Source organism: Pelodiscus sinensis, chromosome 19 (assembly GCF_049634645.1).
Source record: "Pelodiscus sinensis isolate JC-2024 chromosome 19, ASM4963464v1, whole genome shotgun sequence".
In the NCBI taxonomy this organism is placed as follows: domain Eukaryota; kingdom Metazoa; phylum Chordata; order Testudines; family Trionychidae; genus Pelodiscus; species Pelodiscus sinensis.
Genome location: NC_134729.1, coordinates 14,399,803 through 14,414,593, shown reverse-complemented (window position 1 = coordinate 14,414,593; position 14,791 = coordinate 14,399,803). Strand labels below are relative to the sequence as shown.

The following is a 14,791-nucleotide window of genomic DNA, read 5'->3' as shown; positions in this document are numbered from 1 at the left end:
CTTTCACCTCCCGCCTGCCCGGATTGCCACGGGACAGCCCCACTGCCCCTAACCCTGCTTTCACCTCCCGCCTGCCCGGATTGCCACGGGACAGCCCTACTGCCCCTAACCCTGCTTTCACCGCCCGCCTGCCCGGATTGCCACAGGACAGCCCCACTGCCCCTAACCCTGCTTTCACCTCCCGCCTGCCCGGATTGCCACAGGACAGCCCCACTGCCCCTAACCCTGCTTTCACCGCCCGCCTGCCCGGATTGCCACAGGACAGCCCCACTGCCCCTAACCCTGCTTTCACCTCCCGCCTGCCCGGATTGGCACGGGACAGCCCCACTGCCCCTAACCCTGCTTTCACCACCCGCCTGCCCGGATTGCCACAGGACAGCCCCACTGCCCCTAACCCTGCTTTCACCTCCCGCCTGTCCGGATTGCCACGGGACAGCCCCACTGCCCCTAACCCTGCTTTCACCTCCCGCCTGCCCGGATTGCCACAGGACAGCCCCACTGCCCCTAACCCTGCTTTCACCTCCCGCCTGCCCGGATTGCCACAGGACAGCCCCACTGCCCCTAACCCTGCTTTCACCTCCCGCCTGCCCGGATTGCCACGGGACAGCCCCACTGCCCCTAACCCTGCTTTCACCTCCCGCCTGCCCGGATTGCCACAGGACAGCCCCACTGCCCCTAACCCTGCTTTCACCACCCGCCTGCCCGGATTGCCACAGGACAGCCCACTGCCCCTAACCCTGCTTTCACCGCCCGCCTGTCCGGATTGCCACGGGACAGCCCCACTGCCCCTAACCCTGCTTTCACCTCCCGCCTGCCCGGATTGCCACAGGACAGCCCCACTGCCCCTAACCCTGCTTTCACCGCCCGCCTGCCCGGATTGCCACGGGACAGCCCCACTGCCCCTAACCCTGCTTTCACCTCCCGCCTGCCCGGATTGCCACGGGACAGCCCCGCTGCCCCTAACCCTGCTTTCACCTCCCGCCTGCCCGGATTGCCACAGGACAGCCCCGCTGCCCCTAACCCTGCTTTCACCTCCCGCCTGCCCGGATTGCCACGGGACAGCCCCGCTGCCCCTAACCCTGCTTTCACCTCCCGCCTGCCCGGATTGCCACGGGACAGCCCCACTGCCCCTAACCCTGCTTTCACCTCCCGCCTGCCCGGATTGCCACAGGACAGCCCCACTGCCCCTAACCCTGCTTTCACCTCCCGCCTGCCCGGATTGCCACAGGACAGCCCCACTGCCCCCAACCCTGCTTTCACCGCCCGCCTGCCCGGATTGCCACAGGACAGCCCCACTGCCCCTAACCCTGCTTTCACCTCCCGCCTGCCCGGATTGCCACGGGACAGCCCCACTGCCCCTAACCCTGCTTTCACCTCCCGCCTGCCCGGATTGCCACGGGACAGCCCCACTGCCCCTAACCCTGCTTTCACCTCCCGCCTGCCCGGATTGCCACGGGACAGCCCCACTGCCCCTAACCCTGCTTTCACCTCCCGCCTGTCCGGATTGCCACGGGACAGCCCCACTGCCCCTAACCCTGCTTTCACCTCCCGCCTGCCCGGATTGCCACGGGACAGCCCCACTGCCCCTAACCCTGCTTTCACCTCCCGCCTGCCCGGATTGCCACGGGACAGCCCCACTGCCCCTAACCCTGCTTTCACCTCCCGCCTGCCCGGATTGCCACGGGACAGCCCCACTGCCCCTAACCCTGCTTTCACCTCCCGCCTGCCCGGATTGCCACAGGACAGCCCCACTGCCCCTAACCCTGCTTTCACCTCCCGCCTGCCCGGATTGCCACAGGACAGCCCCACTGCCCCTAACCCTGCTTTCACCTCCCGCCTGCCCGGATTGCCACGGGACAGCCCCACTGCCCCTAACCCTGCTTTCACCTCCCGCCTGCCCGGATTGCCATAGGACAGCCCCACTGCCCCTAACCCTGCTTTCACCTCCCGCCTGTCCGGATTGCCACAGGACAGCCCCACTGCCCCTAACCCTGCTTTCACCACCCGCCTGCCCGGATTGCCACAGGACAGCCCCACTGCCCCTAACCCTGCTTTCACCTCCCGCCTGCCCGGATTGCCACGGGACAGCCCCACTGCCCCTAACCCTGCTTTCACCTCCCGCCTGCCCGGATTGCCACAGGACAGCCCCACTGCCCCTAACCCTGCTTTCACCTCCCGCCTGCCCGGATTGCCACAGGACAGCCCCACTGCCCCCAGCCCTGCTTTCACCTCCCGCCTGCCCGGATTGCCACGGGACAGCCCCACTGCCCCCAGCCCTGCTTTCACCTCCCGCCTGCCCGGATTGCCACGGGACAGCCCCACTGCCCCTAACCCTGCTTTCACCGCCCGCCTGCCCGGATTGCCACGGGACAGCCCCACTGCCCCTAACCCTGCTTTCACCGCCCGCCTGCCCGGATTGCCACGGGACAGCCCCACTGCCCCTAACCCTGCTTTCACCGCCCGCCTGCCCGGATTGCCACGGGACAGCCCCACTGCCCCTAACCCTGCTTTCACCTCCCGCCTGCCCGGATTGCCACGGGACAGCCCCACTGCCCCTAACCCTGCTTTCACCTCCCGCCTGCCCGGATTGCCACGGGACAGCCTCACTGCCCCTAACCCTGCTTTCACCTCCCGCCTGCCCGGATTGCCACAGGACAGCCCCACTGCCCCTAACCCTGCTTTCACCTCCCGCCTGCCCGGATTGCCACAGGACAGCCCCACTGCCCCTAACCCTGCTTTCACCTCCCGCCTGCCCGGATTGCCACAGGACAGCCCCACTGCCCCTAACCCTGCTTTCACCTCCCGCCTGCCCGGATTGCCACAGGACAGCCCCACTGCCCCTAACCCTGCTTTCACCTCCCGCCTGCCCGGATTGCCACAGGACAGCCCCACTGCCCCTAACCCTGCTTTCACCGCCCGCCTGCCCGGATTGCCACAGGACAGCCCCTCTGCCCCTAACCCTGCTTTCACCTCCCGCCTGCCCGGATTGCCACAGGACAGCCCCACTGCCCCCAACCCTGCTTTCACCACCCGCCTGCCCGGATTGCCACGGGACAGCCCCACTGCCCCTAACCCTGCTTTCACCTCCCGCCTGCCCGGATTGCCACAGGACAGCCCCACTGCCCCTAACCCTGCTTTCACCACCCGCCTGCCCGGATTGCCACAGGACAGCCCCACTGCCCCTAACCCTGCTTTCACCACCCGCCTGCCCGGATTGCCACAGGACAGCCCCACTGCCCCTAACCCTGCTTTCACCTCCCGCCTGCCCGGATTGCCACAGGACAGCCCCACTGCCCCTAACCCTGCTTTCACCTCCCGCCTGCCCGGATTGCCACGGGACAGCCCCACTGCCCCTAACCCTGCTTTCACCTCCCGCCTGCCCGGATTGCCACAGGACAGCCCCACTGCCCCTAACCCTGCTTTCACCTCCCGCCTGCCCGGATTGCCACAGGACAGCCCCACTGCCCCTAACCCTGCTTTCACCACCCGCCTGCCCGGATTGCCACGGGACAGCCCCACTGCCCCTAACCCTGCTTTCACCTCCCGCCTGCCCGGATTGCCACAGGACAGCCCCGCTGCCCCTAACCCTGCTTTCACCACCCGCCTGCCCGGATTGCCACAGGACAGCCCCACTGCCCCTAACCCTGCTTTCACCACCCGCCTGCCCGGATTGCCACAGGACAGCCCCACTGCCCCTAACCCTGCTTTCACCTCCCGCCTGCCCGGATTGCCACAGGACAGCCCCACTGCCCCCAACCCTGCTTTCACCTCCCGCCTGCCCGGATTGCCACGGGACAGCCCCACTGCCCCTAACCCTGCTTTCACCTCCCGCCTGCCCGGATTGCCACGGGACAGCCCCACTGCCCCTAACCCTGCTTTCACCGCCCGCCTGCCCGGATTGCCACGGGACAGCCCCACTGCCCCTAACCCTGCTTTCACCTCCCGCCTGCCCGGATTGCCACAGGACAGCCCCACTGCCCCCAGCCCTGCTTTCACCTCCCGCCTGCCCGGATTGCCACGGGACAGCCCCACTGCCCCTAACCCTGCTTTCACCTCCCGCCTGCCCGGATTGCCACAGGACAGCCCACTGCCCCTAACCCTGCTTTCACCTCCCGCCTGCCCGGATTGCCACGGGACAGCCCCACTGCCCCTAACCCTGCTTTCACCTCCCGCCTGCCCGGATTGCCACAGGACAGCCCCACTGCCCCCAGCCCTGCTTTCACCTCCCGCCTGCCCGGATTGCCACGGGACAGCCCCACTGCCCCTAACCCTGCTTTCACCTCCCGCCTGCCCGGATTGCCACAGGACAGCCCACTGCCCCTAACCCTGCTTTCACCTCCCGCCTGCCCGGATTGCCACGGGACAGCCCCACTGCCCCTAACCCTGCTTTCACCTCCCGCCTGTCCGGATTGCCACGGGACAGCCCCACTGCCCCTAACCCTGCTTTCACCGCCCGCCTGCCCGGATTGCCACGGGACAGCCCCACTGCCCCTAACCCTGCTTTCACCTCCCGCCTGCCCGGATTGCCACAGGACAGCCCCACTGCCCCCAGCCCTGCTTTCACCTCCCGCCTGCCCGGATTGCCACGGGACAGCCCCACTGCCCCTAACCCTGCTTTCACCGCCCGCCTGCCCGGATTGCCACAGGACAGCCCCACTGCCCCTAACCCTGCTTTCACCGCCTGCCTGTCCGGATTGCCACGGGACAGCCCCACTGCCCCTAACCCTGCTTTCACCACCCGCCTGCCCGGATTGCCACAGGACAGCCCCACTGCCCCCAGCCCTGCTTTCACCGCCCGCCTGCCCGGATTGCCACAGGACAGCCCCACTGCCCCTAACCCTGCTTTCACCACCCGCCTGCCCGGATTGCCACAGGACAGCCCCACTGCCCCTAACCCTGCTTTCACCACCCGCCTGCCCGGATTGCCACAGGACAGCCCCACTGCCCCTAACCCTGCTTTCACCTCCCGCCTGCCCGGATTGCCACAGGACAGCCCCACTGCCCCTAACCCTGCTTTCACCACCCGCCTGCCCGGATTGCCACAGGACAGCCCCACTGCCCCTAACCCTGCTTTCACCTCCCGCCTGCCCGGATTGCCACAGGACAGCCCCACTGCCCCTAACCCTGCTTTCACCACCCGCCTGCCCGGATTGCCACAGGACAGCCCCACTGCCCCTAACCCTGCTTTCACCTCCCGCCTGCCCGGATTGCCACGGGACAGCCCCACTGCCCCTAACCCTGCTTTCACCTCCCGCCTGCCCGGATTGCCACGGGACAGCCCCACTGCCCCTAACCCTGCTTTCACCGCCCGCCTGCCCGGATTGCCACGGGACAGCCCCACTGCCCCTAACCCTGCTTTCACCTCCCGCCTGCCCGGATTGCCACGGGACAGCCCCACTGCCCCTAACCCTGCTTTCACCGCCCGCCTGCCCGGATTGCCACGGGACAGCCCCACTGCCCCTAACCCTGCTTTCACCACCCGCCTGCCCGGATTGCCACAGGACAGCCCCACTGCCCCTAACCCTGCTTTCACCTCCCGCCTGCCCGGATTGCCACGGGACAGCCCCACTGCCCCTAACCCTGCTTTCACCTCCCGCCTGCCCGGATTGCCACGGGACAGCCCCACTGCCCCAACCCTGCTTTCACCGCCCGCCTGCCCGGATTGCCACGGGACAGCCCCACTGCCCCTAACCCTGCTTTCACCTCCCGCCTGCCCGGATTGCCACGGGACAGCCCCACTGCCCCTAACCCTGCTTTCACCGCCCGCCTGCCCGGATTGCCACGGGACAGCCCCACTGCCCCTAACCCTGCTTTCACCTCCCGCCTGCCCGGATTGCCACGGGACAGCCCCACTGCCCCTAACCCTGCTTTCACCACCCGCCTGCCCGGATTGCCACGGGACAGCCCCACTGCCCCTAACCCTGCTTTCACCTCCCGCCTGCCCGGATTGCCACGGGACAGCCCCACTGCCCCTAACCCTGCTTTCACCTCCCGCCTGCCCGGATTGCCACAGGACAGCCCCACTGCCCCTAACCCTGCTTTCACCACCCGCCTGTCCGGATTGCCACGGGACAGCCCCACTGCCCCTAACCCTGCTTTCACCTCCCGCCTGTCCGGATTGCCACGGGACAGCCCCACTGCCCCTAACCCTGCTTTCACCTCCCGCCTGCCCGGATTGCCACGGGACAGCCCCACTGCCCCTAACCCTGCTTTCACCACCCGCCTGCCCGGATTGCCACGGGACAGCCCCACTGCCCCTAACCCTGCTTTCACCACCCGCCTGTCCGGATTGCCACGGGACAGCCCCACTGCCCCTAACCCTGCTTTCACCTCCCGCCTGTCCGGATTGCCACAGGACAGCCCCACTGCCCCTAACCCTGCTTTCACCTCCCGCCTGTCCGGATTGCCACAGGACAGCCCCACTGCCCCTAACCCTGCTTTCACCACCCGCCTGCCCGGATTGCCACGGGACAGCCCCACTGCCCCTAACCCTGCTTTCACCACCCGCCTGTCCGGATTGCCACGGGACAGCCCCACTGCCCCTAACCCTGCTTTCACCGCCCGCCTGCCCGGATTGCCACAGGACAGCCCCACTGCCCCTAACCCTGCTTTCACCACCCGCCTGCCCGGATTGCCACGGGACAGCCCCACTGCCCCCAACCCTGCTTTCACCTCCCGCCTGCCCGGATTGCCACAGGACAGCCCCACTGCCCCCAGCCCTGCTTTCACCTCCCGCCTGCCCGGATTGCCACGGGACAGCCCCACTGCCCCTAACCCTGCTTTCACCTCCCGCCTGCCCGGATTGCCACGGGACAGCCCCACTGCCCCTAACCCTGCTTTCACCACCCGCCTGCCCGGATTGCCACAGGACAGCCCCACTGCCCCTAACCCTGCTTTCACCACCCGCCTGCCCGGATTGCCACAGGACAGCCCCACTGCCCCTAACCCTGCTTTCACCGCCCGCCTGCCCGGATTGCCACGGGACAGCCCCACTGCCCCTAACCCTGCTTTCACCGCCCGCCTGTCCGGATTGCCACAGGACAGCCCCACTGCCCCTAACCCTGCTTTCACCTCCCGCCTGCCCGGATTGCCACGGGACAGCCCCACTGCCCCTAACCCTGCTTTCACCGCCCGCCTGCCCGGATTGCCACGGGACAGCCCCACTGCCCCTAACCCTGCTTTCACCTCCCGCCTGCCCGGATTGCCACAGGACAGCCCCACTGCCCCTAACCCTGCTTTCACCACCCGCCTGCCCGGATTGCCACAGGACAGCCCCACTGCCCCTAACCCTGCTTTCACCTCCCGCCTGCCCGGATTGCCACGGGACAGCCCCACTGCCCCCAGCCCTGCTTTCACCGCCCGCCTGCCCGGATTGCCACGGGACAGCCCCACTGCCCCTAACCCTGCTTTCACCGCCCGCCTGCCCGGATTGCCACGGGACAGCCCCACTGCCCCTAACCCTGCTTTCACCTCCCGCCTGCCCGGATTGCCACGGGACAGCCCCACTGCCCCTAACCCTGCTTTCACCTCCCGCCTGCCCGGATTGCCATGGGACAGCCCCACTGCCCCTAACCCTGCTTTCACCGCCCGCCTGCCCGGATTGCCACAGGACAGCCCACTGCCCCTAACCCTGCTTTTGCCGCCCGCCTGCCCGGATTGCCATGGGACAGCCCCACTGCCCCCAGCCCTGCTTTCGTCACCCGTCTGGATCTCCACAGGACATCCCCGCTGCCCCTAACCCTGCTTCCGGGCGGCCAGTTCCCCACCTCCTCCTCCCAACTCGCCCCGCTCTGCTCCCCTCCCGGCAGCCACGCTGAGGCCTGGTATTTTTTTCCCACGGCCCATAGTTTGGGAAACGCTGCTCTACAGTACAATTGCATGATGAACGCATTTCCACCACCTTTTACTGGAAACCTATCGACCACTACGTTTACCTTCATGCCTCTAGCTTCCATGCAAGACACATTTCTCAAGCTACTGTTTACACCCAAGCCCTAAGATACAACCAGATTTGCTCCAATCCCACAGACAGACAAAACCACCTACAGGATATATAGCGCTTTCTTAAAACTGAAATACCCACCCAAAGAAGTGAAAACACAGATTGACAGAGCCAGAAGAGAACCCAGACATGAACTACTTCAATACCGGCCAAGAGGAGAGAACAGACTTCCACTTGTCATCACCCACAGCCCCCAACTTAAAACCCTCCCACAATCTACAACCTACCCTGGAAAATGACCCCTCACTCGCACAGGCCCTGGGGAAAGGCCAATCGTGACAACCCACTAACCTCCAACAAATTCTTTCCAGTAACCATGCAGCACACCTCCGTCAATCATCCCTGCCATCAGCCCAGGTGCCAGCTCTGCCCACACATCTACTCAAATGATTTCATCACTGGACCCAACCACATCAGACCCAACACATCAGGAGCTCATTTGCACATCCACTAATGTGGTTTATGTCATCAAATGCCAGCAATGCCCCTCTGCCATGTATATTGGCCAATCTGGACAGTCTCGATGGGAAAGTCTTAAGGGACACAAAACAGATATCTGAAAGGCAACACACAGAAACCTGTTGGAGAACACATTAACCTGCCTGGGCACCCATTAGTGGATCTTAAAGTTACTGTGTTGTTTCAGGCCAATTCCACAAGCCGAATACACAGGGAAGCATTGGAGCATAACTTCATTTACAAATTTGGGAGCCATCACAAAGATATGAATAAAGACATTACCTGGCTAGCACTCTACAGTCCACATCCTAAAGACTTAACCAACCAAACAATGGGTACTTCAGAACAATTTGCACCTTCTCTATTAGCTTCTTGTAACATGAACACTCTAATTTGCTATTTTCCCCCTTTCTTCCCCCCCCCCAGCCTTTTCCAGGGAAGAAACCACTTGGAAGCTATCCCCCATCCTAACCTTCTTTTTGCTTGGAGTTAGGAAAACAAAGAGAACGATGTGGTTCTGCTTCTCCCAGGTAATGTGGTTTCACTTAGGCATGTAGGTTTAAGGACACAAAAATGAACTAATATTGATTAATCAAAACAAAAAGAAAAACACTTTTATTATTAAAACAAGACTACTGTTGCAAGCATAGTAAACGATTGGGTGTTAAAAGCCATGGACTGAAATAGACTCAGGGATTTTTCTTGGGGTATAATTCTTAATTACAAAAGAACAGAGAAAAACAATTAACCAGCTCAGACATGATTTCCAAACCCCCAAACAAGGAAAACCAGATACCCTCACAAACCCGCAGATACAGAGGCAGCAATGCAGGGTGGCAGCAGCCCGTCCGAGGTGAGGGCTGAGCTCCCAGACCTGGCATAAGCTGGAACTGAGCTCGGCTGCCTGGTTCCTAATATACTTTTAAGTGCAGAGCCACAGTGGGAGTAGGTCCTGAACCCTGTATCAGCCAGGACTAAGCCGGGCTGCTGGCCAGCCTGCTAAACGTTTATTGGTGGTGGTGGGTGGGGAGAATGCGTTAAGTCTATAGCATTAACCTGTCAGCTTTTGCTTATTGGTTAATTGACTACACTTTTATGTCCCTACTTTGCAGTCCAAGCAGCTTTGAGGGCTGGCTGTCCCGGCCCCATCCTTTCCACCCAAGGCCCCACTCCTTCTGGTGGCACGGATCCAGGGCTGCCTCCACACAACAGGGGCCTGTGGAAGCTGTCGGCCCTCCTATATCCTGAGTCCCACATGGCTGCATCATCACAGCAAACTAGAGAGATAAACAGGTAACTGGTGCCTGGCCCAGCTGGCACATGCCCCACTCTGGCCCAGCCGGGTCCACCACGCTATGCTGTGGGGCTAGAGGCTGGCAGTCCCGTGGGGTCAGGAGCCAGCAACAGGCACCCAAGCCCTGTGGTTAACCATATAACCAACAGAATTCTGATTTTTACATTCTGTACATTCCTACAACAAACTACTCTTTGGGAAATAATCGTTTAGCAGAAGGATTTCGAAGAACAAAGGATGGCCATTTTGTGGATGAATGAGGTCGGCGGGGGGAGGGGGGGAGAGGGAGAGGTTTCTAGGGCGAGTCTTGTGCCTTCTGGATCCCTGCTATTTGCAGTTGTGTTTTTAGTGCAGAGGCTGCGGTAAACCGTGCACTCCCTTGGCAGCTTTCAAGGGTGCATCTTGTTACTCTGGGAGTTTGTGTCCTGGCCTGTCTCCTGGGGGAGGGTGGAAGAGAAGGCAAAGTGCTCACTGCGAGTTTTCAACTACACCCTTTACTGGAAATCAGCTGCTGGGGGCGGGGCGGTTCCAAAATGAGAGAGTGACTCTGAAACCCTCTATTAAGACCATTGCTTTGGTCCTAATTTCAAGGGGGAAGAGAAGGAAGGGAAATTCTGCACTCAGCCTTTAGAGGAGAAGTGCCCCACGGTGTCAGGAAGAGCCATGCTCCCAGCTTGTCCGACATCTACTGCCTCTCTCTGGCCCGTGCATGCCAGGCCAAATTACCCAGGGCTTAGAGCCCACAACTGGGCCCAAGTTCTTGGAAGCGTCCTTTGGACCCTAAATGATGGGGCTAGACTCTCGAAGGTGTGCTGTACCCAGGCTCTTCTGCCTGAGCACCTGCACCTGCGTTTTGGTGCCAAAACAGGAGCTAAGTTCTTCAGAAAATCTGTTTCCCCATGATGGCCTGCTGACAACCTGGCTCACCAGAGACTTGGTGGCTGCCAGGCCCCGACTTTGATCTCACTCTCACTGCCCAGTTACAAGAGCAGTGATAGAGATGCAGCCATGTTAGTCTGGTCTGGCTGAAACAAAAGAGACGACTGTGCAGCACTTTAAAGACTAACAAGATGGTTTATCAGGTGATGAGCTTTCGTGAGCCAGACCCACTTCCTCAGATCAGATTGTGGAAGAAAACTGGCATGGCCATATGTACCAAAGGGATACAATCAGAGTGAACACATATAAAATAGACAAATCAGATTTTAGAACAGAGAGGACTGAGGGGGGGAGATTAATGTCAATGAGATAATGATATTAGAGGTGATAATTGGGGAAGCTATCTTTGTAATGGGTGAGATAACTTTAAAGTGCTGCACAGGCCTGTCTTGTTTCAGTTACAAGAGGTCTGTCTAGGGGCTCACTCACAGGACAGTTACTTCAGATGACTGTAACTCACTACATCTGTTCTGGAACAGAGCTTGCCTGGGACACTGGTTCTGGAATATGAATGTTCACAGGGGAAGCTTTTCTGGAGCAGTTATCACTAACCCACGTTTTTAAGTGTCACCTAGGAGACAGAAACCCACCCACTTCAGGAAAAGTCCCTCTGTGCCATCACGGTGGGTAACTGACAGACCCATCCGTTCACTTTGCTGTTTCTTAGTCACAAGTGAAACACTTTTCCAACCCAAAAGCATCTTTCACATGCCCCATATTGTGCTTCCTGAAGAGCATCCATTCCAGAAGCTTTCCCTGGACATTACACACACGTGTATGCGCACGTCCCCCCTCCCTGACCGAGCTCCTGAACACTGACATTAACCAGATGCTTTTTGTTTCCTTTATTGAGCAATAAGCTGTCTAAATCTTGCTGTTTCCCCATGGGGGCAAAGACATTTATGGAGCCAATTCTCTGTTGATGCGATACAGCCAATACAATTAGAGCAGCAGAGAATACGGCCTGGTGTGACCCACCGGGTAGCTGCCAGCAGCTGTTGGGAACAACTGGCATGCAGTGGCTGGGCTGTCTTTGGAAGAGTAGGGGTGCACGGGGCAGGATCAGGCAATGGGATGGCCAGGAGGCCATAAACAGGCTGGCAATTAGCTCTCTGGCCCATGCACGCGATTGCGAGTGCCTCACGCCATCCACTCGCTCCAGCCTTGTGCTCAGGCCAGGGCACCCAGGGGACCGTGCTTCATGCACACACGTGCCCACAAGCCCAAACAAGAATAGGCTGTCTCGCTGTCAGCCACGCGAACGGCCTTGGCCCCTCTCTCGACTCCACTGAAACCCCCAAGGGCTCTGGCTGCACAGACTCCTGACGCTGGCTCAGTTACGACATGGCTCTCGTCCATGGTGTTTGGGAGAACATCTCCCGCTGCCTAGCTTCCCCTGGGGTGCTCGGCTTGAGCACAGCCTGGAGCCCGACCAGCGGTTCATCTGCTCTGCGGTGCAATCTGGACTCAGGGAATCCTGCTGCTGTTGTCATGGGCAGCATGACATGCCTTTCCTCACCAACATGCTGCATCTCCCCAGTCTCCGCCATCCTCCCTGCCCCTTTGCTCCCATCTTTACCATCAGTGGCCTATCTGATCCCTTACCCACAGCTGTCCAATCTTGCTTCCCCTGCGGGTCTCTAACCCTCCCACCAGCCATCACACCCTCCCCACAGGGCCGTATTATGACTTCCGTGGGCCCTAGGCACTTTTGCCTTCGTGGCCCCCTTCCTCCATAAAAAAAATATGAAAAATTATATTTGACAACTGCGTTGTTATAAAGACGACTGTAATCCAGGGTGGATTATATTCGTCTTCATACCAACGCAGTCGAAGTACGTACCTCGCTTATTGTGAGAAGTAGACTGCGCTGAGGCGGAGGGGCCTCCTATCCGCCATCATGGCCGAGTGGCCATACAGTTTACAGTCACTAAGCTTCTGATTTTAAAAGAAATTAAAACATTTTCATGGGCCCCTAAGAGTATCGCGGGTCCTAGGCACTGTGCCTACTGGATAAGTCGGCCCTGCCTCCCCAGTGCGCAAGGGGAAGATCCATCTCTGGAGAAGGCCAAGTTTGCAGAAGCCTGTGGAGCTGGGGAAGGAGAGTATCCCAGGAAATCTCTGCATTAGCCGCACTGGCAGCACGTGTTGAGCTGTGACATTAACGGGCATGTCGCGGCTCTGAGTAGTAAAGCCCCCTAGGGTCCGCCCCCACGCCCCCCTTGCTCAGATGTCTGGGTGAAGAGCTGGCTCTGTCATTTCCTTCCTGACAAGGGCAGAACCTAGCACTCCGCTATGGGATGCTAAGGGCATTGGGCAAGTCCTCTCCATCTCCTCCATACAATCCCCTTATGATGGGCAGAAGGCCCCGGTTCCTCGCAAGGAACTGATCAGCTCCTCTTAGCCACCAGCCCCAGCACGCTGCAAACCAGCACAGAGCCTCTCCTCCAGGCTCTCCCCTGCTGGTTTCCAGTTCCAGGGGCAGCGAAACGTTGGAAAGGGATCCTTGCAACAGAAAGGTGGATTAGGTCTGTGTCCCTCTCTCCCCGTATCTTAGATGATCCAGCGAAGCCGCCAGAAATCTTCCCTCCTTCCCCACATGCCAGTAATGTCCGCCCAAGGTGAACGACTGTTCTGGAGGGTGGAAAATAATCTGCCCTGTTCCTGACTGCAAAATAAACAAAACAAAACATGTCCCAGACCCGCTGAACTTGTCTATAGCTGCCGATTGATTTCTAGGCAATTATGGGCACAAGCTGGCAGCAGGCCACACGGCGGGAGGGATCTAGCATGCAAGACACAAAGCCCTAGCACCCTGCTAGCAAGTTGCAAGAGGATAAGAAGGCTCATTCTCTTCCACTACTCAAAAACAAGGAATAATTCTGCTGCACTAGGGAGACAACTGATTCCTGCTGCCCCCTCCCCCTCCGGGGCCCAGCTCTGTCAGCAGGAGTTTGCAGGGAGTAGCCTGTTTGCAGCTTGAAGGTTTCCCTGACTGAGCAAATTCTGCACTTATCAGGGGAGGTTTGCAAGCCAGGGAGTTTGACCACAGGCTCAGTCTGAGCTGGGCTGCAGAGATGCTTAACATGGTGATTCACTGCAGATGGAGTACTTTAGGTGTGGTAAATACAAAGTAATGATAAAAGAATCAACAGATTTCCTCGAAATAGACCTGCAGTTGCCAGGCACCCTGCAACAAGGTCCTGCTGGCACTGCAACAGCACCCCAGCGCTGCAGCCTGCATGGTTATAAATTATAACTAATATCCCCTTTATGGTTGATGCCTTTCACCTCAAACTCCCCAAAGACTTGTACAGACTATTACACTCCAAGACATTAACGGGCAGCTGCCGCTGGAGTGCAGGACAGCAGCAGCAGCCGCCCCCCCAATGCACATCACTGGCCAGGGAGACTAGGACAAACCTTGGGCCAGATTCTCTTGGGGTATTTTGCCAGATCTCTGTGGTGCTTCTCAATGGATAGCCACAGAGGGGCTGGCCCAGAGGCTCTCACAGAGAGCCCCTTCTGGTGGCTTTAGTGTTTACGCAGAGCAGCCAGGACCTGGACAAAAGGGACTCGAAAACCTTCAAAATCAGCACTCCAAGCTGGGAAGATGCAGCAGGTAACAGGCCACACTGTAGTCAAAGAGACTGAAGAGAGATGGCGGAAGGAGAGGAAACAAGAAAGTGCAGCAGGTCGCAAGGGCTATCAGTGCCCCAGCTCCATCCTCTGACCCTGTGCTTTACACCTGCACTATTGGTGGCAAGGACTGTCACTTGTGCACAGAACTTCCTTTGTCACTTGTGATGCTCCAGCAGGATAGAAAGGAACAAAGCTACTTTGACATCAGAACCACTGTGTACTAAAACGGACGGCTGTAGTAGACAGCTGGGGATCAGCTTCTCTCCATTACGCAGGCCATACCACTAAAACACACGCAGGACACCAGAAAAAAACAGCCTTCTTTTTACGGGCCAGAGGGCTGGATTCTTAACCCCTGCACCACCCCTTTGTGCTGAAATACAGCAGGCCTGAGGACTTTCCCAGCCTGCAGGAATCCCTCAGTGGCATACGGATAGCATAGCTGCCCCCTTGCA

The 14,791-nt window shown here is 59.8% G+C and overlaps 1 protein-coding gene across 5 annotated transcripts in view; it reads right to left on the bottom strand.

Moving 5' to 3' along the window:
• LPAR2 (lysophosphatidic acid receptor 2) overlaps positions 1 to 14,791 on the bottom strand; it is a 63,361-nt gene that overhangs the window by 16,063 nt on the left and 32,507 nt on the right. The gene's annotated exons all lie outside the window — the stretch shown is intronic.